Source organism: Halichoerus grypus, chromosome 4, assembly GCF_964656455.1.
Source record: "Halichoerus grypus chromosome 4, mHalGry1.hap1.1, whole genome shotgun sequence".
Taxonomy (NCBI): domain Eukaryota; kingdom Metazoa; phylum Chordata; class Mammalia; order Carnivora; family Phocidae; genus Halichoerus; species Halichoerus grypus.
Window position 1 is genome coordinate 79,017,191 of NC_135715.1, and position 27,657 is coordinate 79,044,847.

The 27,657-nt window shown below is 37.3% G+C and overlaps 1 pseudogene; it reads right to left on the reverse strand.

Annotated features, from left to right (window-relative positions):
* Positions 1-16,524: 16,524 nt before the first annotated feature.
* LOC118538895 (peptidyl-prolyl cis-trans isomerase A pseudogene) lies at positions 16,525-16,986 on the reverse strand (annotated as a pseudogene).
* Between the last annotated feature and the right edge of the window lie 10,671 nt (positions 16,987-27,657).

Below are 27,657 nucleotides of genomic sequence, written 5' to 3' on the forward strand. Positions count from 1 at the left end.
TACATGTTTTAAAAGACAAATTCATGGGCGCCTGGGTGGCTCAGTTGGTTAAGTGACTGCCTTCGGCTCAGGTCATGATCCTGGAGTCCTGGGATCGAGTCCCACATCGGGCTCCCTGCTCAGCAGGGGGTCTGCTTCTCCCTCTGCCCTCTTCCCTCTCGTGCTCTCTGTCTCTCATTCTCTCTCTCAAATAAATAAATAAAATCTTTAAAAAAAAAAAGACAAATTCATTAAAAATATACATTTATACTAATTGGCACACAATATAGAACAATGTGATTTGCAGCAAAAATAATATAAAGGGGAGTTGTAGAGTAGCTGTATAAAAACAGAGCCATAGTTCCTAGAGTATAGATCTTTTACCTCTTTGGTTAGGTTTATTCCAAGGTATCTTATGGTTTTTGGTGCTATTGTAAATGGAATTGTTTCTCTAATTTCTCTTTCTACAGTTGCGTTGTTAGTGTATAAGAAAGCAACTGATTTCTGTGCATTGATTTTGTATCCTGCCACATTAGTGAATTGCTGTATGAGTTCTAGTAATTTGGGGGTGGAGTCTTTTGGGTTTTCCACATAAAGTATCATGTCATCTGTGAAAAGAGAGGGTTTGACTTCTTCTTTGCCAATTTGAATACCTTTTATATTTTTGTTGTCTGATTGCTGTTGCTAGGACTTCTAGTACTATGTTGAACAATAGTGACGAGAGTGGGCATCCTTGACGTGTTCCTGATCTTAAGGGAAAGGCTCTCAGCTTTTCCCCATTGAGGATGATATTCACTGTGGGTTTTTCATAGATGGATTTTATGAAGTTGAGGAATGTTCCCTCTATTCCTATACTCTGAAGAGTTTTAATCAGGAAAAGATGTTGTATTTTGTCAAATGCTTTTTCTGCATCAATTGAGAGGACCATATGGTTCTTCTCCCTCCTCTTATTAATGTGTTCTATCACATTGATTGATTTGCGAATGTTGAACCACCCTTGCATCCTGAGGATAAATCCCACTTGGTCGTGGTGGATGATCCTTTTAATGTATTATTGGATCCTATTAGCTAGGATTTTGGAATCCATATTCATCAGGGATATCGGTCTGAAATTCTCCTTTTTGATAGGGTCTTTACCTGGTTTGGGGATTAAGGTAATGCTGGCCTCATAGAATGAGTTTGGAAGTTTTCCTTCTGTTTCTATTTTTTGAAACAGCTTTGGTAGAATAGGTATTATTTCTTCTTTGAATGTTTGGTAGAATTCCCCAGGGAATCCATCAGGCCCTGGACTCTTGTTTTTTGGGAGGTTTTTGATCACGGCTTCAATCTCGTTACTGGTTATTGGCCTATTCAGGTTGTCAATTTCTTCCTATTTCAGTCTTGGCAGCTTATAGGTTTCCAGGAAGGCCTCCATTTCATCCAGATTGCTCAGTTTATTGGCATATATTTGTTGATAATAATTTCTAATAATTGTTTCTATTTCCTTGGTGTTAGTCATGATCTCTCCCCTTTCATTCATAATTTTATTAATTTGGGTCCTTTCTCTTTTCTTTGGGATAAGTCTGGCCAGTGCTTTATCAATCTTATTAATTCTTTCAAAGAACCAACTTCTAGTTTTGTTGATCTGATCTACTGTGTTTCTGGTTTCTAATTCATTGATTTCTGCTCTAATTGTAATTATTTCTCTTCTAACACTCATGAAAGAAATTGAAGAAGACACAAAAAGATGGAAAAATATTCCATGCCCATGGATCGGAAGAATAAACATTGTTAAAATGTCTATGCTACCCAGAGCAATCTATACCTTCAATGCCATCCCGATCAAAATTCCAATGACATTTTTCAAAGTGCTGGAACAAACAATCCTAAAATGTGTATGGAATCAGAAAAGACCCCGAATCACCAAGGAAATGTTCAAAAAGAAAAACAAAGCTGGGGGCATCACGTTGCCCAATTTCAAGCTATATTACAAAGCTGTGATCACCAAGACAGCATGGTACTGGCACAAAAACAGACATATAGACCAATGGAACAGAATAGAGAACCCAGGTATGGACCCTCAACTCTATGGTCAAATAATCTTTGACAAAGCAGGAAAAAACATGCAATGGAAAAAAGACAGTCTCTTCAATAAATGGTGCTGGGAAAATTGGACAGCCACATGCAGAAGAATGAAACTCGACCCTTCTCTAACACCATACACAAAGATAAACTCAAAATGGATGAAAGACCTCAATGTGAGACAGGAATCCATCAAAATCCTAGAGGAGAACATAGGCAGTAACCTCTTTGACATCAGCCACAGCAACTTCTTTCAAGATACATCTCCAAAAGCTAGTGAAACAAAAGCAAAAATGAACTTTTGGGACTTCATCAAGATAAAAAGCTTCTGCACAGCAAAGGAAACAGTCAACAAAACAAAGAGGGAACCCACAGAATGGGAGAAGATATTTGCAAATGACACTACAGATAAAGGGCTGGTATCCAAAATCTATAAAGAACTTCTCAAACTGAACACCCAAAAAACAAATAATCAAGTCAAAAAGTGGGCAGAAGATATGAAAAGACACTTCTCTGAAGAAGACATACAAACGGCTAACAGACACATGAAAAAATGTTCATCATTAGCCATCAGGGAAATCCAAATCAAAACCACATTGAGATACCACCTTACACCAGTTAGAATGGCAAAAATGGACAGGGAAAGAAACAACAAATGTTGGAGAGGTTGTGGAGAAAGGGGAACCCTCTTACACTGTTGGTGGGAATGCAAGTTGGTACAGCCACTTGGGAAAACAGTGTGGACGTGCCTCAAAAACTTAAAAATAGAGCTACCCTATGACCCAGCAATTGCACTACTGGGTATTTACCCCAAAGACACAGATGTAGTGAAAAGAAGGGGCACATGCACCCTAATGTTCATAGCAGCAATGTCCGCAATAGCTAAACTGTGGAAAGAGCCGAGATGCCCTTCAACAGATGAATGGATAAAGAAGATGTGGTCCATATATACAATGGAATATTACTCAGCCATCAGAAAGGATGAATACCCAACTTTTACATCAACATGGATGGGACTGGAGGAGATTATGCTAAGTGAAATAAGTCAAGCAGAGAAAGTCAATTATCATATGGTTTCACTTATTTGTGGAACATGAGGAATAGCATGGAGTACATTAGGAGAAGGAAGGGAAAAAAGAGGGGGGGAATTGGAGGGAGAGATGAACCATGAGACTATGGACTCTGAGAAACAGACAGGGTTTTAGAGGGGACGGGGCAGGGGGGATTGGTTAGCCCAGTGATGGATATTAAGGAGGGCACGTACTGCATGGAGCACTGGGTGTTATACGAAAACAGTGGATCGTGGATCACCACATCAAAAACCAATGATGTATTGTATGGTGACTAACATAACATAAAATTAAAAAAAAAAAAAAAGAAAAAGAAATAAAAACAGAGCTATATAGGGGCAGAGTTTCTGTATATAATTGAAGCTAAGTTGGTATCAATTCAAACTGGAATGTTATATTTAAGATGTTAATGGTAATCCTCAAGGTAAACACTAAGAAAATACCTAAGAAGTATATACATAAAACAAAATGAGAAGAGAATCAAAGAAGTACACTACAAAAAAATCAATTAAACACAAAAGAAAGTAGTCACGGAGGTAATGAAGAACAAAAAGGTAGAAGACATACAGAAAAGTACAGCAAAATGACAGATATAAGTCTTCCTTCATAAGTAATTACTTTAAAAGTAAGTGATTAAACTCCCCAATCAAGAGGCAGAGATGGTAGAATAACACTTTTTCTTTAAAAAGATGCACATGATCCAACTTTGTGCTGCCTACAGGAGATTCATTTGAGATCCAAAGACAAATATGTTGAAAGTGAAAGGATGGAAAAATATAATTTCATGCAAATAGTAACAAAGAGAGAGCTGGGTTGACTATACTAATATCAGACAAAATAGACTTTAAGTTAAAAACTTACAAAAGACAAGAATGACATTATATGTTAATAAAAAGGCCAACACACCAAGAAAATATAATAATTATAAATGTATAACCACCAAACAAAAGACCCCGAAAGTATATGAAGCAAACTGACAGAATTGAAAGGAGAAACAGACAATTCAACAATAATACTATGAGACTTCAACTCCCCATCCTACTTTCAATTATGAAAAGAACACATGAACAGAAGATCAATAAGGAAACAGAGGATTTACACAACATTATAAACCAATTAGAGTAACAGATATATATAGAATACTCCATCCAATAACAGCAAACCATGCATTTCTTTCAGATGCATGTGGAACATTCCCCAGAATAGATCATGTTAGGTCACACATACACACACAAAAATCACAATAAATTTTAACAGGTTGATATAATACAAAATATCTTCTCATATCACAATGGAATGAAATTAGAAATCAATTACAGAAGGTAAACTGACAAATTCACAAATAAGTGGAAATTAAACAGCACACTCTTAAACAACCCCTGGGCCAAATAATAAATCATGAGGGATATTAGAAAATACTTACAGATAAATGAAAATGAAAAACACATACCTAAACTTCTGAGATGTATAAAAGTCATGCTCAGAGAAGTTACAGCAGTAAAAGCCTACATATTAATAATGAAGAAAGATCCCAAATCAATAACCTAACTCTATACGTTAAAGAACCATAAAAGGAAAAGCAAACTAAACCCACAGCTATCAAAGGAAGGAAATAATAAAGATGATAACGGAGATAAATAAGGTAGATACTAAAAAACTACTACCAACTTTACATAAATAAAAATAGCTACAAGAGAATGTTATGAACAATGTGCACTAACAATTGGATTACCTAGATGGAATGGATAGATTCCTAGAAACACACAATCTACCAAAACGGATTGAAGAAGGAATAAAAAGTCTGAATGATCATATAACAAGTAATAAGATTCAATCAGTAAATCAAAAACCTCCCAACAAAGAGACACCCAGCATTTGATGGCTTTATTGGTGAATTCTACCAAACATTTAAAAAACTAGCAATCCTCCTCAAACTCTTCCTAAAAAGTTGAAGAGAAGGGAATAATTCTTAACTCATTTTATAAGGCCAGCATTACTCTGATACCAAATCCAGACAGACGTTATAAGAAAAAATAGGCCAATATCCCTTGTGAATATAATGTAAAAATCCTCCACAAAATAGTAGCAGATCAAATTCAGCAGCATATTAAAAAGATTATATATCATGACCAAGTGGATTTACCCCAGACTGCAAGAGTAGTTCAACATAAGAAAATCAATCAATGTAATACACCAGATTAATAGAGTGAAGAGAAAAAAACTATACGATCATCTGAATTAATGCAGAAAAAGCATTTGACAAATTCCAACACTCTTTCATGATAAAAATATGCAATAAACCAGGAATAGAAGGAAATTTCCTCAACATCATAATAACCATATATTTTTTAAAAGCCCATAACTAATGTCATACTTCATGATGAAAGACTAAAAGTGTTCCCCCTAATATCAGAGACAAAACAAGGATGCCCACCTTGCATCTACTCAATATAGTACACAAAGTACTAGTCAGAGCAATTAGGTAAGAAAAGAAATAAAATCCATCAAAATTGGAACAGAAGAAGTAAAACTATATCTTCATTAATGACATGATTAGTTATGTAGAAAACCCTAAAGAATCTACAAAAGTCCTCTTGGACACAAAATCAACACACAAAAATCATTTGTATCTCTCTATATATTATCTGAAAAGAAAATTAAGGAAATAATTCCATTTACAACAGCATCAAAAAGAATAAAATACTTACGGATGAAATTTAACCAAGGAGATGCAAGACCTTTACAATAGAAACTACATAATATTGCTAAAAGAAATTAAAGACAGAAGTAAAAGGAAAGATAGCCCATGCTCATGGATTGGAATATTTATTATTGTTAGGATGAAAATACTACCCAAAGCAACACACAGATTTAATACAATCCCTATCAAAATCCCAATGGTGTTTTTTTGAAGAAATGAAAAAATCCATCCTAAATTTCATATGGAATTTCAAGGGACTCTAAGTAGTTAAAACAATCTTGAAAGAGAAAAACAAATTTGGAGAACACAACCTTCCTGATTTCAAAACTTACTGCAAGTCTACAGTAGTTACAACACTGTAATACTGTCATAAGGATAGACATGTAAACCAATGGAACAGAATTGAGAAACTTGTATCTGTATCTATAGGCAATTGATTTTCAACAAAAATGCCAGGAGCATTCAATGAAAAAAGAACAAGTGCTTAAACAAAAAGTGCTGAGAAAACTGCTTGTCCACATGCAAAAGAATGAAATTGGACTCTTACCTTACACCGTGTACAAAAATTAACTAAAATGGATCAAAGACTAAAGAACTATAAGAACTAAAATTATAAAACTCTTAGAAGAAAACAAGGGAAAATCTTTATAACCTTGGGTTTAATGATTACTTAAATATGACACAAAATAGATGAATGGGTACACAAAATGTGATGTGATATATATAACATATATACATATTGAATATTATTCACCTATGAAAAGGAATGATGTTCTGAGACATACTACAACATGAAAACTATAAGAAAGAATCAAATGGAAAAGTTAGAAATTTAAAAACATGATGTCAAATCAAAGAATTTTTTTCAATGGTTGAATCAGCAGACTGAACACAAGATGAGAAAAGACTCAGTGAACTTGTTGAGAAGTAAATAGAATGACATCAGACTTGTCAACAGCCATATTAGAATCTGGAAGATGATAGTTACTACCTTCAACCACCAATCAAGAGTGAATTTAGACACACTTTTATGCATGAAAAACTTCAAAAAAATTTACTTTTCATGCACCTTTCCTTAGAAACTTCTTGGAGTATGAAGAGAGAGGAAGACATGGGTTTTTGAATCAGAGGGTCCAATAAAAGTGAGAGACAAAGCAAATCTCCAAGATGATAATGAGGGGAAGATAGCTATGCAAAAAGCCTAGAGGTAATAGGAAGACATGGAGACAGAGGGCTTTAGGAAGAATATTGCCAAGAAATAAATGGAATTGGTGGCTTATCTGAAGTACTTGACCACTGGGAGGAGTTCTACAATCTGTCTGAAAGACAGATTGAATTAAAGGAAAGTACACTAAAAAAACAACCAAGGAAGCAACAAAAAAGGGCAATTATTTTCCCAGGAAAATATTTAAATGTCATCTAAAAAAAAAAAGAGGCAGAGATTGGAATGATGCAGCTCCAAGTCAAGGAACATCGTGGATTGTTGGTCACCACCAGAAGCTAAGAAGAGGCAAGGAAGGATTCAACCCCAAGTCTCAGAGTGGCCCTAACAACTGGATTTCTAACCTCCAGAATTGGGAGAGAATAAATTTTTATTGTTTTAAGCCACCCAATCTGTGGGACTTTATTAAAGCAACTGTAAGAAGCTAATACACTCACTCTTTTGATCAATAAAATGCATCCCTGAATAACTCTCATTATCTACTGCTTAATTGTCTCTCGTTCCTAATTGGTCAAAACTTCCATATTGGTGATCTCTCTGATAAAACGACTCATAGCAGCCTGGTTTCCTCAACTCAACTGACCTCCACCTTCACTCTGCCAGCAGAGTCACACCTTGGAGTTTGTTACTACATACACCCATTGAAAACCTTTTCTGAAGAAAGTGTAAATCATGGTGATTAAGCATACTATATGTCACATTTCAGTGAGGCCCATCTAGCTATAAAGGAGACTTTTCCCCTTCATCTCTGGTTAATTTCCAGTTACACTTTATCTTGTTCTAAACTGGCTTTCTGAATTTTCCTAGATACCTCAATCATAACCATAGTTCCTAGGTCTTCTCAAGTCTGCCTTTTTTTTTTTTTTAAGGCAACAAAGAAATCCTGCTGTGCTCTGCTTGGGCATCCAGGACTGTGACAGTGCCCCTCATGCCATACCTGGTGGCCAGGTTGTGAGTAGGAGGCAATGACCACAGAGATGGGGGTTGGTTTCTGTCTACCTTTGCCCTCAGTGAGCAAAACCAAACAAAATTATGATTTAAAAATTCATATATATATGTGTGTGTGTATATATATACACACATATATATATGAACTTAAATAAATTCATATATATGAATTTATTTATATATGAATTCAAATAAATATGAATTTAAATCAATTCATATTTTAAAACTCACATATATAAAAATTTATACATATTTATGTTTTATATATAAATATATATAAAATATATATTTCTATATATAAAATCCCAACCAAGTTAAGTCCTCAGCATCTCCACAATATGGCAGCCAACTATCCTATCTACTTCATCTTCCATGACCCTTACTGATCTTATTCTCTAATCATGCTCCTCCTGGAGCTAGGTCAGCAACAGAAGCTGAGACCTGGTGTAGTTGAAAATTTCACAAAATACTTTTTATTAGGAAAAGCAGTGTCATTTTAAAGCCACTATTACAGCCTTTAGAGAATTTACCTAGAGTGTTAGAAAGCTAATGGGCCCAAACAGCCACATTGGCAATCCATTTAATCATCTGCCTCACAAAGCTGACCTTCTCAACTCCACTGGCCTTCACCTCACTTCATCAGCCACCCACCAGCCATGTCACATCTTGGATCTTGTCATTGCTTAGACTTGTTCCACCTTCAGAATTTTCTTGTTGGAGGTGTTTCTCTTGGCAAGAATTTCTTGACTTCTACCTCTCCCACACACTTAAAACCCGTCGAACCTGCTCTTCTTCCTCATTATGAATTCCCATTCCTTAATCCCTCCTTATTTTCCCAGTCACCTGTGACCCTCTTTTGAAGGTGATCATCTGCCTCCCTTCCCGCTCAGAATTAGACACTATGGATTAAAGACACTGAGTTAATCATAATTGTATTTGATTATAATAGTAATGAGTTAGACTTGACTTTGGAACTCAAGTAGTACTGTTTCTGTTATTTACAAGTCTCATAATTTGAGACACAATGAATACTATAAATAAGTAAAAATGAACAGTATAAGCCAAAGGATCATGGACTACTAGCACAATTTTCCATTAAGAAAGATTTTCACTGGAAAGGACTCTGAAAGGAAGTGATTAAGTGCCTGGTGGTTAATGAAGGAGTTCCAGGAGTTGGCTGAAGACGATACTCTCTAGACAAAACTCCAGAGAACCATCCAAATTAATGGCAGTTTCCAGAATTTGGCAGAAATTCAAGTAAGCAGGACAAGAGTGGATTCTAATCATGAATGGGATCAAATGAGAAAGAAATTATCTCCTTAAAGAATACCCCAGAGGAAATGAATTTGGAGAAGTTAGCACATCACAGATGGACATGAACAGCATTTGCCACTCCAACTAAGGCAGTGGTGCTCCAACTTTTATTTTTTTTAAGCAGTAGAACTCTTTCTTGAAATGGAAACAAAGGCAGAACTCTGACTAAAACTGAGGTCAGAGGTCTGGAGCCCCATTGCCCAGACACCAACCTTGGCGATGATTCCAAAGTCCCTCTTCAAAACCATAAAGATAGGCAATAGTTAGAAAACCACTGGCCTGGAAAATCAACCTCCCCTAACCCAACCACCATTGGTTACTACAATAACTGCCTATCAAGTACAAAAATATTTATTAAAATATTTGTACTGGACTCCCTGAATATGAGTGTGGAGTTAAAATATCTAATAAATAATGGAATCTGAGCACACCTTTCTCTTTGTAATTTTTGTTTTCTAGGAAACTCTCAAATTCTTGTATTTTAAAGTTACCATGTGCTGCTGAATTTATTTTTTCTTAATTTCAGCACCTAGACACCCAATGTTAGGAGCTTCAATGTTACCTTCTTTACTATCTCTTTTAATTATTTATTCATTAAATTTTAATAATTACTAATTATATATGTATGTTTGTATGTGTATATATGTATTATGACAGGCAATTGGGAAAAATTTGAATAAGTTATATCTGCGCCCCCCCCAAGTAGCTTAGGGACTAAAGCAAGAGATTAAAGTTACTGGATTAAAAGTATGCACAGGATATTATGTAAACCTAGAAAAAAGTCCTCTAAATTAGCCTGATGACAATGAGCAGAGGTCAAGGGACACTTTCCAGAGAAATGACATTTGACCTGAATTTTAAAGGTAAAACAGGATTAAGATAAAATCAAGTGATTTTTCTAGAGATGGGCAAAATCCAGACTGTGAAAAACTTTGTGCTTTTTCCTCTTGTATTTATGTGACATTCACAAACAGATGAGACCTATAGTAATGGATATCAGATGAATAATTGCTGGGGGTTAGGGAAAAGGTGAGTATAAGGGGATAACATAGGAATTTAATTGGGGTGCTGGAACTGTTTTGTATCCTGCCTGTGGTAGTGATTACACAAATCTTTTTCATGTACTAAAATTCATAGAATTGTATAGACCCCCAAAGATCAAACTTACTGTATGATAAAAAATATATAAACAATCTTTCAAACAACATGCTACTGAACAACCAAAAAATCATTGAAGAAATCAAAGAAGAAATAAAAACTACCTAGAGACAAATGAAAACAGAAATATGACGTACCAAAATCTATGGGATGCAGCAAAAGTGGTTCTATGAGGGAGTTCATAGCAACACAGGATTACTTCATGAAACAAGAAAAATCTCAAATAAACAATCTAACTTTATACCTAAAGGAACTAGAAGAATAAGAACAAACAAAGCCAAAAGTTAGTAAAAGGAAGGAAATAACAAACATCAGAGTAGAGCTAAATGAAATAGAGACTAAAAAGACAATAGAAAAGATCAATGAAACTAAGAGCTGATTCTTTGAAAAGATAAATATAATCAATAAACCTTTACCTAGATTAACTAAAAAAAAAAAAGACAGAGGACTCAAATAAAATCAGAAATGAAAGAGGAGACTTTACAACTGATATCACAGAAATACAAAGGATCATAAGAGACCACTACAAACAATGATATGCCAACTAACCAGAAAACCTAAAAGAAACGTATAAATTCCTAGAAATACACAACCCACCAAGACCAAAACAGGAAGAAATAGAAAATCTGAATAGACTGATTCCTAGTAAGGGAATTGAAACAGTAATCAAAAACCTCCCAATAAACAAAAGTCCAGGGTCAGGTGACTTACTGGTGAATTCTACCAAACATTCAAAGAAGATTTAATACCTATCCTCAAACTCTTCCAAAAAACATAAGAAAGGGAAACAAAAGCAAAAATGAACATTTGGGACTTCATCAAGATAAAAAGCTTCTGCACAGTGAAGGAAACAATCAACAAAACTAAAAGGCAGCCTACAGAATGGGAGAAGATATTTGCAAGTGACATATCTGATAAAGGATTAGTATCCAAAATCTATAAAGAATTTATCAAACTCAACACCCAAAAAACAAATAATCCAGTTACAAAATGGGCACAAGATATGAACAAGCATTTTTCCAAAGAAGACATCCAGATGGCTAACAGATACATGAAAAGATGCTCAACATCACTCATCATCAGGGAAATACAAATCAAAACTACAATGAGATACCACCTCACACCTATCAAAATGGCTGAAATTAACAACACAGGAAACCACAGATATTGGCAAGGATGTAGAGAAAAGGGAACCCCTTACACTGTTGGGAATGCAAACTCGTGCAGCCACTCTGGAAAACAATATGGAATTTCCTCAAAAATGTTAAAAATAAAACTATCCTATGACCCAGCAATTGCACTACTAGGTATTTACCCAAAATACACAAAAATACAGATTTGAAGGGGTACCCTGATGTTTATAGCAGCATTATCAATAATTGCCAAACTATGGAAAGAGCCCAAATGTCCATTGACTGATGAATGGATAACAAAGATGTGGTATATTATATATATATATATATATATAATATTACTCAGCCATCAAAAAGAACGAAATCTTGCCATTTGTAAGGACATACATGGAGCTAGAGTGTATTATGGTAAGTGAAATTAGTCAACCAGAAAAAGATAAATACCATATGATTTCACTCATATGTGGAATTTAAGAAACATAACAGATGAATATATGGGAAGGGGAAAGGGGAAAAAAAGAGAGAGGGAAGAAAACCGTAAGAGACTCTTAATGATAGAGAACAAACTGAGGATTGATGGAGGAAGATGGGTGATGGATATTAAGGAGGGCACTTGTTATGATGAGCACTGGGTTTATATGTAAATGATGAATCACTAAATTCTACTCTTGAAACCAATATTATATTATATCTTAAGTAACTAGAATTTAAATAAAAATTTGAAAAAGAGGTCAATTTTCTCCAAAGTAACAGAATGCAATCCACATATTTTTAAATGGAAATGGAAAAGCTGATTCTAAATTATTCAGCCATAAAAAAAGAATGAAATCTTGCCATTTCCAACAACATGGATGGATCTAGAGAGTATAAAGCTAAGTAAAATAAGTCAGTTAGAGAAAGACAAATACCACATGATTTCACTCATATGTGGAATTTAAGAAATAAAGCAAACGAACAAAGAAAAAGAGACAAACTAAAAACCATAGAGAACGAAGTGATGGTTACCAAAGGTGGGGAGGAATGAGTGAAATAGGTGATGGGGATCACTTATTATGATAAGCATTGAGTAATGTATAGAATTGTTGAATCACTATATTGTGAACCTGAAACTAATATAACACAGTGTGTTAACCATACTGGAATTAAATTTTTTTAATTGAAAAGCTGATTCTAAAATTTATATGAAAATGCAAAGGGCCAAGAATATCCAAGACACTCTTGAAGAAGAATAACCTGGGAGGACTTGCTCTACCGGTTATGATACTAGTACAAGCACAGGTAAATTGTCCAATAGAATATAACCAGAAAGACACCAGTCATATATGGATGCTAGACTTATGATTAAGGCAGCATTGCAAACAAGGCAGTGAGGAAAGGATTTCTTTTTGATAAATGATAATTAGCTGTCCATGTGGAAACAATGAACCTTGACTCTTACTTTGCACCATAAGCAAAATCATTCCAATTTAATTTTACATATCTTCCTCAACTTATAATCATATTCTGTCTTAATAAACCCATCAGAAGTTGAAAATATTGTAAGTCAAAATGCATTTAATACACTTAATCTACCAAACAGAATAGCTTAACCTAGCCTACCTGAAATGTGCTCAGAACACTTCCATTAGCCTACAGTTGGGTAAAATCACAAAGCCTATTTTATAATAAAGTATTGAATATCTCATGTGATTTACTGACTACTGTACTGAAAGAGAAAACCAGAATGGTTGTATGGATACAAATGGTTGTAAGTGTGTCAGTTGTTGACCCTTCTGATCACATGGCAGACTGGGAGCTGCAGCCACTGCCCAGGATCACTAGAGAGTATCACACCACATATCACTAGCCTGGGAAAAGATCAAAATGCAAAATTCAAAGTACTGTTTCCACTAAATGCTTACCACTTTTGCACCATCGTAAAGTCAAAAAATCATAACTCAAACTATCGTGAGTCAGAAAGTGTCCTCAGTTCTGAAAAGCAAGAGTACAAAAAAGTATTAACCATAAAGAAAAAAAACCTGATTAATTGGACTATCTTAATACTCATTTTAGTATTTAACTAATACTTAAATTACCTAATTTAAGTAATTTACTTAATTTAGGATTTATTTTTTATTTATTTTTTTAAAAGATTTTATTTATTTATTTGACAGAGAGAGACACAGCGAGAGAGGGAACACAGCAGGGAGAGTGGGAGAGAGAGAAGCAGGCTCCCTGCTGAGTAAGGAGCCCGATGCAGGGCTCAATCCCAGGACCTTGGGATCATGACCTGATCCGAAGGCAGACGCTTAATTGACAGAGCCACCCAGGTGCCCCTTCATTTAAGATTTAAATTAAGACTTTAGTTCATCAAAAGACATCATTAAGAGAGTGAAATAGCAAACCACAGAGTTGAAGAAGATATCTGTCACACCAATTACTTACAAAGAACACCATATATATATATATTCCTATAATTAAATAAGAAAAATGACAACCCAATTAAAAAATGGACAAGAAACTTGAAGAGGCATTTCAAGAAAGAATATACACAAATGGGCTATAAACATGTGTGAAAGAACTCAATAGTATGAGTAAACAGGTAAATGCAAATTAAAACCACAGTAAGATACTACTTGATGCCCAAAAAGAATGGCTAAAGTAACAAACAGCTGACCTACTGGGATGGAAGGCAACAAGAACTTTCATACATGGCTGCTGAAAGCATCCCTGGTACAACCATTTTGGAAAATTGTTGGCTGTCATCTACAAACACTAAATATACAAATACTCTCTGAACTAGACTGCTAGGGTTGCCATACAAAATGCCACAGACTGGATGGCTTAAATGATAGAAGTTTATTTTCTCATAGTTCTGGAGGCTGGAAGTCCAAGATCAAGGTGTCAGCAAGTTAGGTTTCTCCTGAGGCCTCTCTCCTTGATTGGGGATGACCTTCCTCTGTGCATGTACATTGCTGGTTTCTCTCTTCTGTTTCCAGATTTCCTCTCCTCATAAGGACAGATTGTATTAGGGTAAACTCTAATGCCCTCATTTTAATTTAATTACCTCTTTAAAGGTCCTATTTCCAAATAAGTCACATTCTGAAGTACCTGGGGTTAGAGCTTCAACATATGAATTTGGGGACAGACACAATTCAGTCTATAACACTCGACCCTCTGGATTCCCCAAATTCACAGCCTTCTCAACATTTACTCCATCCCAACAGCCCCAGGAGTCTTAACCAATTCCAGCACCAACCTAAGTCCAATGTCTCATTTAAATATTATCTAAATCAGGTATGGGTGAGACTCAAGTAAAGTATGGTTTATTCTGACGTAAAATTCCTCCATAGCTGTGAGGTTATGAAACCAGACAAGTTATGTGCTTCCAAAAATAATGGGCCAAGTATAGGACAGACATACCCATTCCAAAAGGGAGAAATTAGAAAGAAGAAAAGGGAACAGGTCCCATGCGGGGGTGGCAGCCCTGTCTTCTGGGCCTACTAAGGCAGCAGCATCACCCTCTGGGTGCAGGGTGGCAGGAGCTACAACCATTGAAACTGAGGAGACAGCCCCACCTTCCAGACCTGTACCCTCTGGTCCCATGGTGGGAGTGAGTGGCAGTCCTGCTGATCTCTGAATTTCCTTCAGGGTTATTTTTCCCTTTTCTTGAAGGATAACCTTTTCACAGCTGGATATCTCTATTGTTGTGTCCTATAGAATCCCAGAAGTTCAACAGACTTCCCTCACTTTGTCCCATCTCTGCCCCCTTCAGTCCAAGCTGGGGGTGTTTCCACTCATATAACCTCATCTCTATCCCTGGCTTCTGCTGAGATAGCTGCTTAGATCCATGGGTCATACTTACAATCTCTTTTCAGCCACACCTTTGGTATTCACTCCAGAAGACACTTTCTTATTTTTTTGTAATATGAATTGGCTGAAAATTTTCCAAATCTTCAAGTTCTGATCCCTTTTTGTTGAACAATTCCTTGTATATATCTCTCTTCTCTCACATGTTACATGCAGTAAGGAGAAACCAGGATGCACCTTCAACACTTTGCTTAGAAATCTCCTCAATTGGGCGCCTGGGTGGCTCAGTCGGTTGGGCGACTGCCTTCGGCTCAGGTCATGATCCCAGGGTCCTGGGATCGAGCCCCACATTGGGCTCCCTGCTCTGCAGGGAGCCTGCTTCTCCCTCTCCCACTCCCCCTGCTTGTGTTCCCTCTCTCACTGTGTCTCTCTCTGTCAAATAAATAAATAAAAAATCTTTAAAAAAAAAAATCTCCTCAATTAAATATCCCAGTTTATCACTTTCCACAGATACCATAACACAATTCAGCCAAGTTCTTTGCTGTTTTATAGCAAGAACTGCCTTTCCTCCAGTTACCACTAACATAGTTCTCATTTCTGTCTGAAACCTGACCAGAATTGCTTTAATATCCATATTTTGGAAACAAAACAAAACAAAAACAAACATCCATATTTCTCTCAATACTCCCTTCAAGAAAATCTAGGCTTCTTATAACTTGCACAGTAAAACTCTTTCAGTCTCTATTCATTACCCTATTCCAAAACCACTTCTACATTCTCAGGTATTCATTATAACAGTACTCTCCTTCTTGGTACCAAAATCTGCATTTAGTCAGGATTCTCCTGAGAAACAGAAAAACATAACTAATAGGATGAGTGTGCATGTGTGCATGTGTGCGTGTGTGTGTGGAGAGAGAGAGTGATTGATTTTTTCTTTTTTTTTGTTGTTTAGTTTTTATTTCAAAATCATAAACTTAATTCTGCAATCCAGCTAGACTTGGAGGAGATTAAGAAAAATATGGAACTCATAGAACTGCAGCAAAAGCACAAAGATTATAGGATATTTCAAGCAAATGGGGGTGAAGAGTTGCTCTCCTGAGCTCCAGAAGGAATGGTTTGGTAGTTAAGATAAAATACAAGTCAAATTTATTAGATTTGTCCACAGTCAGCAATAGTGATCTTCTTGCTGGTCTTGCCATTCCTGGACTCAAAGTGTTCCATGGCTTCTACAATATTCATGCCCTTTTTCACCGTGCCAAAGACCACATGCTTGCCATCCAACCACTCAGTCTTGGCAGTGCAGGTGAAAAACTGGGAATTGATAGTGTTAGGTCCAGTATTTGCCATGGACAAGATGCCAGGACTCCTATGCTTCAGGATGAAATTCTCATCATTAAATTTCTCCTCATAGATGGACTTGCCACCAGTGCCCTTATGGCATGTGAAGTCATCACCCTGGCACATAAATCCTGGAATAATCCTGTGAAAGAGGGAATCTTTATAACCAAATCCTTTCTCCCCAGTGCTCAGAGCATGGAAGTTCTCTACTGTCTTTGGAACGTTGTCTGCAAACAGCTCGAAGGAGACACAGCCCAAGGGTTCATCATCCATGGTGATATAGAAGAACACTGTGGAGTTGACCACGGCTGGGTGGCATGGGTGGCTCCAGGAAGGTGGTGGCTGTAAGGCCTGATTGACTGATTTTTTAAAAATTGGCTCCCACAATTATGGAGGCCAGCAAACCCCAAATCTGCAGGATGGGCCAGCAAGCTGGAGACACCAGGGATGTGCATGCATAGGGGAAAGGCCCTGTGAGGACACACAGAAGATGGCCATCTGCAAGCCAAGGAACCAAACTTGCCGACACCTTGATCTTGGACTTCCAGCCTCCAGAACTGTGAGAAATAAATTCCCATTGTTTAAAACACCCACACTGTGGAAATAACCCAAGTGATTATCAACTGAAAATTGCACTGAGTAAATTAAAACTTGACTTCATTTTATATGAAGTCTAAAAAACAGAAAAAATTAAGCTTTTTGGCTTTGAGAAACGTGCCTAGGTGCATATGTTATAAAGAAAAACAAGAAAGTGGTTACCTGTAAAGTCAGGATATGATTACCATTTGAGTGGGGAGTTGGTAGTAATGGGGAAAGGGCATGCAGATTGGGAGCTCCTGAATGTGCTGGGGAAGATTTCGTTTCTTAACTGTATTGTTGGTTACATGAATGTTTGCCTGTATTTATATATCTTTGGTTTGGACCCTTTTCTGTACAAGTGTTATGTACCTTTAATATTTTAAAGGTTAAAAATTGTCAAGACCAGTCTTTCCTAAAATAGAGCTAGGCCTGGAATAATGCCCTTCTTTTCCTTGTTTCCAGTTTTAAGAGAAATGATTTTTTATTAAGAATAAGATTGACTAGAGGTAGGGTGCCTGGGTGGCTCAGTCGGTTAAGCGTCTGCCTTCGGCTCAGGTCATGATCCCAGAGTGCTGGGATCGAGTGCCACATCAGGGTCCCTGCTCAGCAGGACAGTCTGCTTCTCCCCCTCCCTCTGCCCCTACCTCCTATCATGCTCTCTCTCTCTCTCTCTCGCTCACTCTCTCAAATAAATAAATAAAATCTTAAAAAAAAAAGAATAAGATTGATAATCCTTTTAGAAGAAAAATGAAGCCTGACTTTCAACACAAACCACCTACTAAAACAAATCATAGATCCATTAATGCTCTAAACACAAAAACAAACAGTGAAAACCAACATTATGAACTTATTAGTAAAAACCAGGAATATGTCTATGTAACTTTGGAGTTTAAATAACTTTGTTAGCTTGACATCAGGCCAAAACCCCATAAAGGTAAAGATAGATTTGATTGTATTAAAGTTAAAAACTTCTAGATGGAAAAAACCCCTAGCATACGTTAACTCAAAATGCACTTGGGACAAAGTGAAACATTTCATTCCATATATGTCAGTATTTCTTTTTCTTTTTTTTAAGTAGTCTCCATGCCCAGTGTGGAGCCCAACATGGGGCTTGAGCTCATGACCCTGAGATCAAGACCTGCAACTGAGATTAAGAGTCAGACGCTTAACCAGTCGAGCCACCCAGGTGCCCCTTGGTTAGTATTTCTAATACATAAAGAGCTTCCACAGATAAAAAAGAAAAGAATGAAAATGAAAAAGTAATAAGGAAACAAATAGGCAACACAGATGGTCAATAAACGTTTGGAAAAGGGTCAATCTTATTAGAGTTCAAAATATACAAATTAAGACAAAATATTGCTTAGATTTAAAAGCTAATCATAATAGCCAGGTTAAGGGACGTTCTGAGAGAAAGAGCTAATAATAGTCAGTTTAGAGGAGAGTCTGAGGAAATAGAAATGAGTACTACCACTCAGAAGAACCATTGAAAATATTCATCCACATATCTACTTCCAGACATTTATCCTTTGAAAATATAAACTCTTGCAAAGCTACAGAAGGATATACCTGTATGTTTACATGTGTCTGGATAGCTACCAATGGATTATTTATAATGGGAAAAAATAGAAACAACTTAAATGTTTATTAATATGGAATTATTTCCAAAAATGTACGGCACATCCATAGAATGACAAATTGTCTAGCAATAAAAAGAATGGGAATATGGCAACAATCTAGTATGTGACCAAGTAAGTTGTCATAAGTATAGCATGTAGAGTGTGGCTCCAGTATTGAAAAAACAAAACAAGAAATAAAAGAATATATTTGTATGACTATAGAATAAAATTCTGGAAGACTATACACCAGTTAAGTATGGTTTTATCTTTGGGGGGTTGAGATTATAGGACACATTTACTTTTCAGTTTATTTGTGTAAAGGATTGTTTCATTTGTAACACATATGCATGTATTATTTCTCCCAGAGAAATATTTTCCAAAGTTAAAATTTTAAACTGAAATGCACATGCCTAAAATGCCCTTTAAACTTGAAATGAGAAAAAAAGTCAAACTAGTAATTTCATAAAAGTGTTGAAACCATCCAAAGAAGTATGAGCGAGAAACAAGTTGTAGCAGAATGCATAGTCAGAGCTGTAGAAAGTTCACAATTTCCGGCACCTGAATCACAGCTATACACCCACACAGATGATAGACTGTGCAGCTGAGGCAGAAAAAGGACAGTAATAATGGAAAACAAGAGGAAATTAAAAAGGCCCCAAATAAGAAAGCCAGATTAATAATTTGAAAATATTTTCCCCAACTGAAAGCAACACAGCAAAGATTTGTAAAGGGGACAGAATTTTCCCTCAAGAACACCCCCAAAGAATCCACAGATACTTCACCATTGATTTTTTTAACTATAAAGAGAAAGACAAGTCAGTGAGAGGAAAGGGGTGACTGCAGGTAAAGATGCCACGAGAGGAGTGATTTCAGACCTTGCCTTTGGGAAACATCACCGCAAACATTGTCAGGCTGGGTTTCTCTTTTAAGGCAAGACAGAACAATTCTGAGGCAGAGACCCTAATATGGTGTCTCCATAAAATCCTAGAGCTGCAAAAAGCAACAAAGATCTAAGAGGAGGCAATATACTTATGAGGCAAATTAAGACAGTTTTATGAAGAAAATGACAGTAAAATCACCTTGTGAGTTCCAGAAAGGCATAGTGGAAACACAAATCTCACTGGATGTCTTATGTGACCACGGCCAAAGGGAAGTGCCTGGTATTTGGGGTACAAGAGCTAAACTTCATGACATGTGTAGATGAAAATACTTGGGTTAAAATATATTGATGTTAAAAGCAGAAAAATATGTCGATTGGCCAAGATTGTCTTTAGTATGGTTGAAAGCAGTCGTCCTCAACCTGAGCCATGTGTTAAAATCACCTGGGGAGCTTCTAAAAAAATATCCTGCCCTACGACACACTGGCCAAATAATTCTGAACTTAAAACAAGTTCAGAAACTGCTGAAAACAAAAGATGAAAAAGAATATTATAAAGGTTACTATAACAAATGACTAGGAGCATTAGACATATTTACAATATTAAGTAAAATAGGTGGAAAACTACAAAAAAATGAGAGCCAGAATGTTTGTAATATATAAATCAAGCTGTTGATACTCTTGATTCATAAAATCTCACACCCAGATTTCCCGATTTACAAATAGGCAAAGGATAGCAACAGCAATTTGCAAAAGAACAAGGCAAGTGGCCAATAAAAAATGGGAAGAAAAATAGTGTGACCCATGGTAATAAAAGAAAGGCAAGTTAAAATGAGTTACCATGGCATTTAACCTGGCAAAGATTTTTAAAAATTATAATTCTCAGAGTTAGTGAGGGATTAATGAAATAGAAATTCCTCAACATGTGACAAAGAGTCTTATAATAATCATCTCTATTGACCTGGAAAATCTGCTTTTGGATTTCCACGTTGGAGAAATAATCAGGAATGTGCATAAGTGTGTCTGTACCAGGAAAAGCACCACAGTTACTTATAAGAGTGAGATACTGAAAACAACCAGTATGCCTAAAATTAGGGGAATGGCTAAAAAATGGTGTCATTGTCATAAAATCCTATACCATTTAGCTACTAAAAATTATATTTTAAAAATATTTCACAATATAAAAATATGCTCACTTTATAATGTTAAATTTAAAAGGCAGGACTAAAGAATGGTAACTACAGTGTAAGTCCTGATATGCCCAGAAACAAGATAGGACGAAGTAGAATGCCACCAGGGACCAACTCAAGGACAGTGCACAGGCCTATACATGAGTGAAATTTCTTATAAAAAGAAGATGGCAAAGGGACAAGAAAGAAAATCCAAGGAGATTTTGCCATTGTATAGTAGAAGGTCATCTAGCCATCTAGCTGCCTGCTACCTGGGTTCCCTGGGTAAGTTGTTAACCCCCCAGGACCTCAATTTCCTCAGTTGAAAGAAGGGAATAACCTTTTTGTTGTAAGGATTAAATGAGAGAAGGTATGTAAAGCAATTTATAATACCTTACATAACAGTATCTCTACATGACCCATTTAAAATAATAGTAATGATACTAGCAATTGATGTTTATTAAGTACTTATTCAGGTTCAAACACTGTGTTTTGAATATTATTTCATTTATTCTTCAAAACCATCCTATGAAGTCAGGAACTACTATCTCCATTTTACAGAAACTGTAGAGCAGGGAGTTAAAGTAACTAGGTCAAGCCCAACAGAATACATAAAAACTACAGAGATGGGCGCCTGGGTGGCTCAGTCGTTAAGCGTCTGCCTTCGGCTCAGGTCATGGTCCCAGGGTCTTGGGATCGAGCTCCGCATCGGGCTCCCTGCTCGGCAGGAAGCCTGCTTCTCCCTCTCCCACTCCCCCTGCTTGTGTTCCCTCTCTCACTGTCTCTGTCAAATAAATAAATAAAAATCTTTAAAAAAAAAACAAAAACTACAGAGATGTAGGATGATGCGGAGGTAAAATTAATTGCAGACTTCACCATTATATCATCAGATCTCCGTGGCTCTTGAGGATCCACTGCTCAAGGACAGACCACTGGGTTGGAGTCTCAAATCTGCCGCAAGTTAGTGCCACAGGGTTGGCAGAACTCTGCCCATCACTTGGCTTTCTTGTCTAAAATGAAGGGGTTCAAGTGCCAAAGGCTGCAAACTGCTTCCTCCCTCTTCCCCTTCCTCCTCCCCCTCTTGGGCACACAGGCATGTGTGTCTGTGTGTGCACCTGTGTGTCTCTGTGTGTTGTGTGTTACCCATCTAGCCCTGACATTCTTGTCTCTGCGGTTAAATTAACATATGAAGGAAACATACAAGAAAGATAAGGTAATAATAGATTTGATCCTCAAGAACCTACGGTTAAACCCAAAAGGTAGGGGCGCCTGGGTGGCTCAGTTGGTTAAGCATCTGCTTTAGGCTCAGGTCATGATCTCAGGGTCCTGGGATCGAGCCTCGCATTGGGCTGCTGCTCAGCAGGTAATCTACTTCTCCTTCTCCCTCTGCCCCTCCCCCCCACCCTGCCCCTGCTGGTGTTCTCTCTCTCGCTCACTCTCTCAAATAAATAAATAAAATGTGTAATAAAATAAAATAAAACCAAAGGGCACTTAATCCCTGTGGTCTCATGGAAGAATTTCTTGTTTTTGATTTTTAAATTGTGGTAAAAAAAAAACCATATCAGGGGCGCCTGGGTGGCTCAGTCGTTAAGCGTCTGCCTTCGGCTCAGATCATGATCCCAGGGTCCTGGGATCGAGCCCCGCATAGGGCTCCCTGCTCCGCGGGGAAGCCTGCTTCTCCCTCTCCTACTCCCCCTGCTTGTGTTCCCTCTCTCGCTATGTCTCTCTCTGTCAAATAAATAAATAAAATCTTTAAAAAAAAAAAAAAAACCACATCAAATTTGCCATCTTAACCATTTTAAAGAATATAATTTAGTAGTGTTAAATATATCCATATTGTTGTGCAACCAATCTTTAGAACTTCTTAATCTTGCAAAACTGAAATTCTATATCCATTAAATAAGAGCTCACTCCACACACTGCTCCCCAGCCCGTCGTACTTTAGATACCTCACATAGGTAGCAGCAAAAAGACAATATTTGCTAGCCCTCCCCCACTTTCAAGAGTTAGGGCTACTTATTGTCCACCAAAAAGATGAACAAGTTCTCCAAAACCAAAGTGGATTAGCCCAATTTTCAACTGGAAAAAGCAGAAAACTAGTCATTATAAAAAAAAAGTCTAAGACTTCAATTTACCTATTTGAGGGAAAAGTATCTTGAGTAAGAATTAATTGGGTGGGTGAAGTGTCCTGTCAACCAACAATTCTTGACAACCCTGCACCTTACACTTAAAAAAACATTAAAATTTTATTTGGGCTCTTTATTTCCATTCCTTTCTATTACCCTTTAGGGTACCATTGAGGGCTTAACTATGGGTAACTTTCTGGGAAAATGACAGTTGTTGCACATGACCTGCAGAATTTGAAGAATATATCCAAACTACCCCTTTGTCTTCTACTATCCCTTCTTATTTCTGTTTTCCAAAGTGTACCCACTTCCATACACTTGCAAGACCAATATTCTCATGATTTCAGGGAAAACTCCTGTTCATCTGCTCCTGAGTGTCACCTTAATCTGAACTGTTCTATACACCACTTTGGATGCCCACTCTGTGCCAGGCTTTGAGCTTGAGGGTTATGGGTGGGACTGTAAGCAAGCACCACCATGAGTTTCAAGGGGCTCACCATCCAGTGGAAATTACACATGTTAAGTAAATAGTTATACTCAATGTAATAGTGAGTGTGCATACAAGCCCTTAGCAAGCACCCACAAACAAAATGTGGCTATTGAGAGGTTTCACAGAGAGGATCATATTCAGGCAAGATCTTAGAGGATAAATATAATTTTTCAAGTAGAGAGGGAAAGGGTATTCAAGACAAAAATAAAAGCATATCCAAGGAAAGATCAAGACAGAAGACATCAGAATGATAGCAAAATGGTGGATAGGCACTTCCAAGCTCTTGTCCTTCTATAGAAACATCAACAAGCAAGCAGAAATTGTTAAAACCAACTTTGTCAGAACTCCAGAAAATAGTCAAAGGCTTATAGCAACCAAGCAAATGCTGAATCAAGAAAATTTCAAAACGATAGGAAATCTTTGTTTCCTTGCTTACCCTATCTCTAGCACTTCAGTGGTCTTAAAAAAGAAAAAGGTATTGTTTGTGGTTGTTTTTTGTTTTGTTTTGTTTTGTTTTGTTTTGTTTTGTGACTGGTTTATTTCATTTAGCATAATGTCTTCCTGGTTCATCCATGTTGTACCATGGATCAGATATTCCTTCTTTTTTAAGACCAAATAATATTTCATTATATGCACACACCACATTTTGTGTTTCTCTTTATCCAACAATGGACATTTCACTTGCCTCCACCTCTTGACTATTATGAATAATGCTGCTATGAACATGAGTGGGCAAATATCTCCTAGAAATCCTGCCTTCACTTCTTTTGGATATATACCCAGAAGTAGGATTGCTGGATCATATGATAATCCTATTTTTAAATTTTTTAGGAACCTACATACTGTTCCCCACAGTGGTTGCAGCATTTTATAATCCTAACCAACAGTGCACAAGGGTTTTATAAGCTTTTAAAAGAAAAAAAATGTCCTCTGCTATACTGACTGTTTCAAAGTACACAAAAAGAAGTGTTAAATTTCTTTCAAAAGGCAAATATAATTTGATCTTCAGATTTGTTAAGTATTCCAAATAGGCCAACTTCCTTAAATTTAAAATCAAATATCAATACATAGAACATAAGGACTCTTCAAAAGATTTGTTTGTTCTAGAAATGAAAAGTTAATATAACATTGGGAAAATAAAATACTACTTATCTTATTAATAAAAGAAAAATTATTAATATATCAAATAACTAGTATTATTACTTCAAAATCTATTCTTGCCTGGCATATTTTAAAATGACAGTAACGGTAGCTCATTTTTCTTAAAAACAGAAAGATAACACATATAATCTATAATCTTACCTTTTCTATTTTTTTAGATTTCAATCTAAATTTTAGATTGAGTTTTTTTTATAATTTAAAAATATGGAGACCTATTTGTTTTCTTGTTAGTTGTGCATTACGTGGCTGTATGGAAAGAGATTCCAGGAGCATTGACCAAAAACATTCTAGAAGTAATAAATGTATTCGATAAAATGGCAGCATAAGGTAAAACTATGAATGCTGCATTCCTGAGATGCTTAACTAGAAAATACAATTAAATTCTTTTTATGAGATGATTGAAAACAACAACAAATAACCCACCAAATAATCTGGGTATTCATTTACCTGGGCAGATAAGAAATTCATACGTCGGGACTCAGTTGATTCAGTCTTTTAATAAGAAAACCATGGCCCATTGCATAATGGTACACAGGTTGTGATCTTATGTTAAAAAAAAAAAAGATTAGATGCATCCACATACGACATGGATGTAAGTTACAGAGAGGGCTGGGGGAAGGCACTGGAAGTGGGGTTGGGGGTGGTGTCACCAGAGAACTGTCACTTATTACTTATATACTTTCCTATTACTTGAAATTTCACTAACATGTATTCATGTGTTGTCTATGTGACTTTTTTAAACAAAAAAGAGAAGAAAAATGTGGCCCAGGCCAGGAGCTCACTTGCCGGAAGTCAGTGGCAGGGTGGGACCTAGACCTAACACCTGATAGCCAGATAGGGCTGTGGCAGATTCAGGAGAGCAGAAAGGGCGCGAGTGAGAGGACACCACGTCACTCTGCTGTGCAGGCTCAAACGCAGCAGACTCACTCCCCAGCTCAGCCGGACAGTCGAGGCAAGCCCCCCGCAGGAGGTAGCATTCCAGCTAGTTCTTGCACAGTAGGAGCCAGCCACGTGGAGGAAAGGGCAGACAGTGCTCTATGAAGAAGGACTGGTACCAAGAGATTGCTACCAGTTCTTGGAACGCAAATAATCAGTCTATGTCAAATGCCGGAGGAAGGTAAAAAAATTAAGGGTGGCAAAAATTCCACTGGATTTGGGTGGAATTGGAATGCAAATAATCAGTCTATGTCAAATGCCGGAGGAAGGTAAAAAAATTAAGGGTGGCAAAAATTCCACTGAATTTGGGTGGAAGATGGGTTACAAACTTCAGGATCAGTTTCCATAGAGTTATGGGGTGGAGGTCAGATTGCAACAGGTCAAAAAGTAAGTGAGAAGCAAGAAGAAAATAAATGCAAACTACTCTTTCAAGAGAAATGAGATGAGGAGAAAAGAAGCTGTGTGACCACTCACAGGCTCCTGCATGAGATGCAGGTGGTCACTGGCCTGAGGAAGGTTGTAGAGGTTTAGGGAGAAGGATGGAGAGGGAGTGGACAAGGAGCATAAGGAAGAGCTGGGGGGGGGGGCATTAATTGGGTTGCATTAAACTGCAGGACTGTATGAAGTTTTTCTCCTATAACCCTCAGTGGCCTGTGTGTAGGATGAGAAACGGGATTTGGCTAAATCGGTCCAAGGCTAACTGAAGTTTAGCAGAGGAGATTCGGCAAGTAGAACAGTGGGGTGGAGGGCGTGGCTGGTGCTGGTGCTGGTCAGAGAGAGCTGCTAAAATGGAGACTCACAGGACCTGGATTGTAGGAAGAAAAGGGAGGGCAGTGGGGCCACTGAACTGGAGAAAATGAGGGGTGGAAGAATGAGTGCGGTGGATTTAAGAAGGGGAGGAGGGGAAAGAGATGTGGTCAGAAAATGGAAAATTAAAACTTAACAGCATCCTAATAAGATAAATTGGTCTTAGAGCCTAAATTAATTATAATTTGTTTTAGCTGCATATAAGAGAAAACCCACCCCAAATAAGAAGTTTATCTTTTCTCACTTAAATGAAGCCCAGAGGAAGGTAATACACAATTCTCTTGTGGCTCTGCAGTTATCAGTGTCCCAGGCCCATCTATTTTCCTGCCCTGCCATCCTAGTACATGGCTTCTATTCTCACGGTTACCTCATGATCTAAAATGGCCACCGTGCACCAGCCATCACAACCATTACAAGAAGTAGCACAAAGGAAGAAGGAAAAAAGCAACAAGTATACCTGCCAGCCCTCCTTAAAGAGCCTTCCAAGAAGTCCACCCAACACATTCACTTTCATCTTTTTTGGCCAGAACATCACCACATCCAGCAGCAAGGAAGGCTGTGAAAAGTCATTTTTAATTCAAGGTTAGATCAGAGTTTTGTCACTGATGGAAGGAGCGAATGCTGCATAGCAGATGGGTAGCTGCACTCTGGCACAGAGACCCAAGCCAATTCTGATAGAAGGGCAGGACATTGCTTCCCAAGGGTTACAGGAAAATAGAATCTTCTGTCTCTGGCTTTCTCGTGGAAGCTGCTATCCCAGGTACAAAGAGAATTTGCCAAGCCCAGAGAGTTCCACTAGAGAGTTAGGGGAGGAAGCCCTCACTGTGATTTTCAGTGTAGTCATCCAGAATAGTCTGTATCTTTAGCCACCTAAAAAAAGGCACCACCCCATCATTTTCTCAGTCTGGTTTTAGGCTGGAGTGAATATTGAATGAATAGTCTTTGAAAATTCTGAGTCAGGGCGAAGGGGTCACAATGAGAACTCAGTGCCTTCCTCATGAATGCTCCACTGTCGGCTGCTTCCGCCCACCATTCATATCACCCAGGTTAGACAATGGGGTGGATTCTTCCACTGTGTCTCTGTCCCTCTGCCCACACGGCTCCCCCTGAAGTTTCATCTGTCACTAAACCAATGAGGAGAAATGCATCGGAAGAGTGGATCCCAAGAATCCAAAGAGTGGAA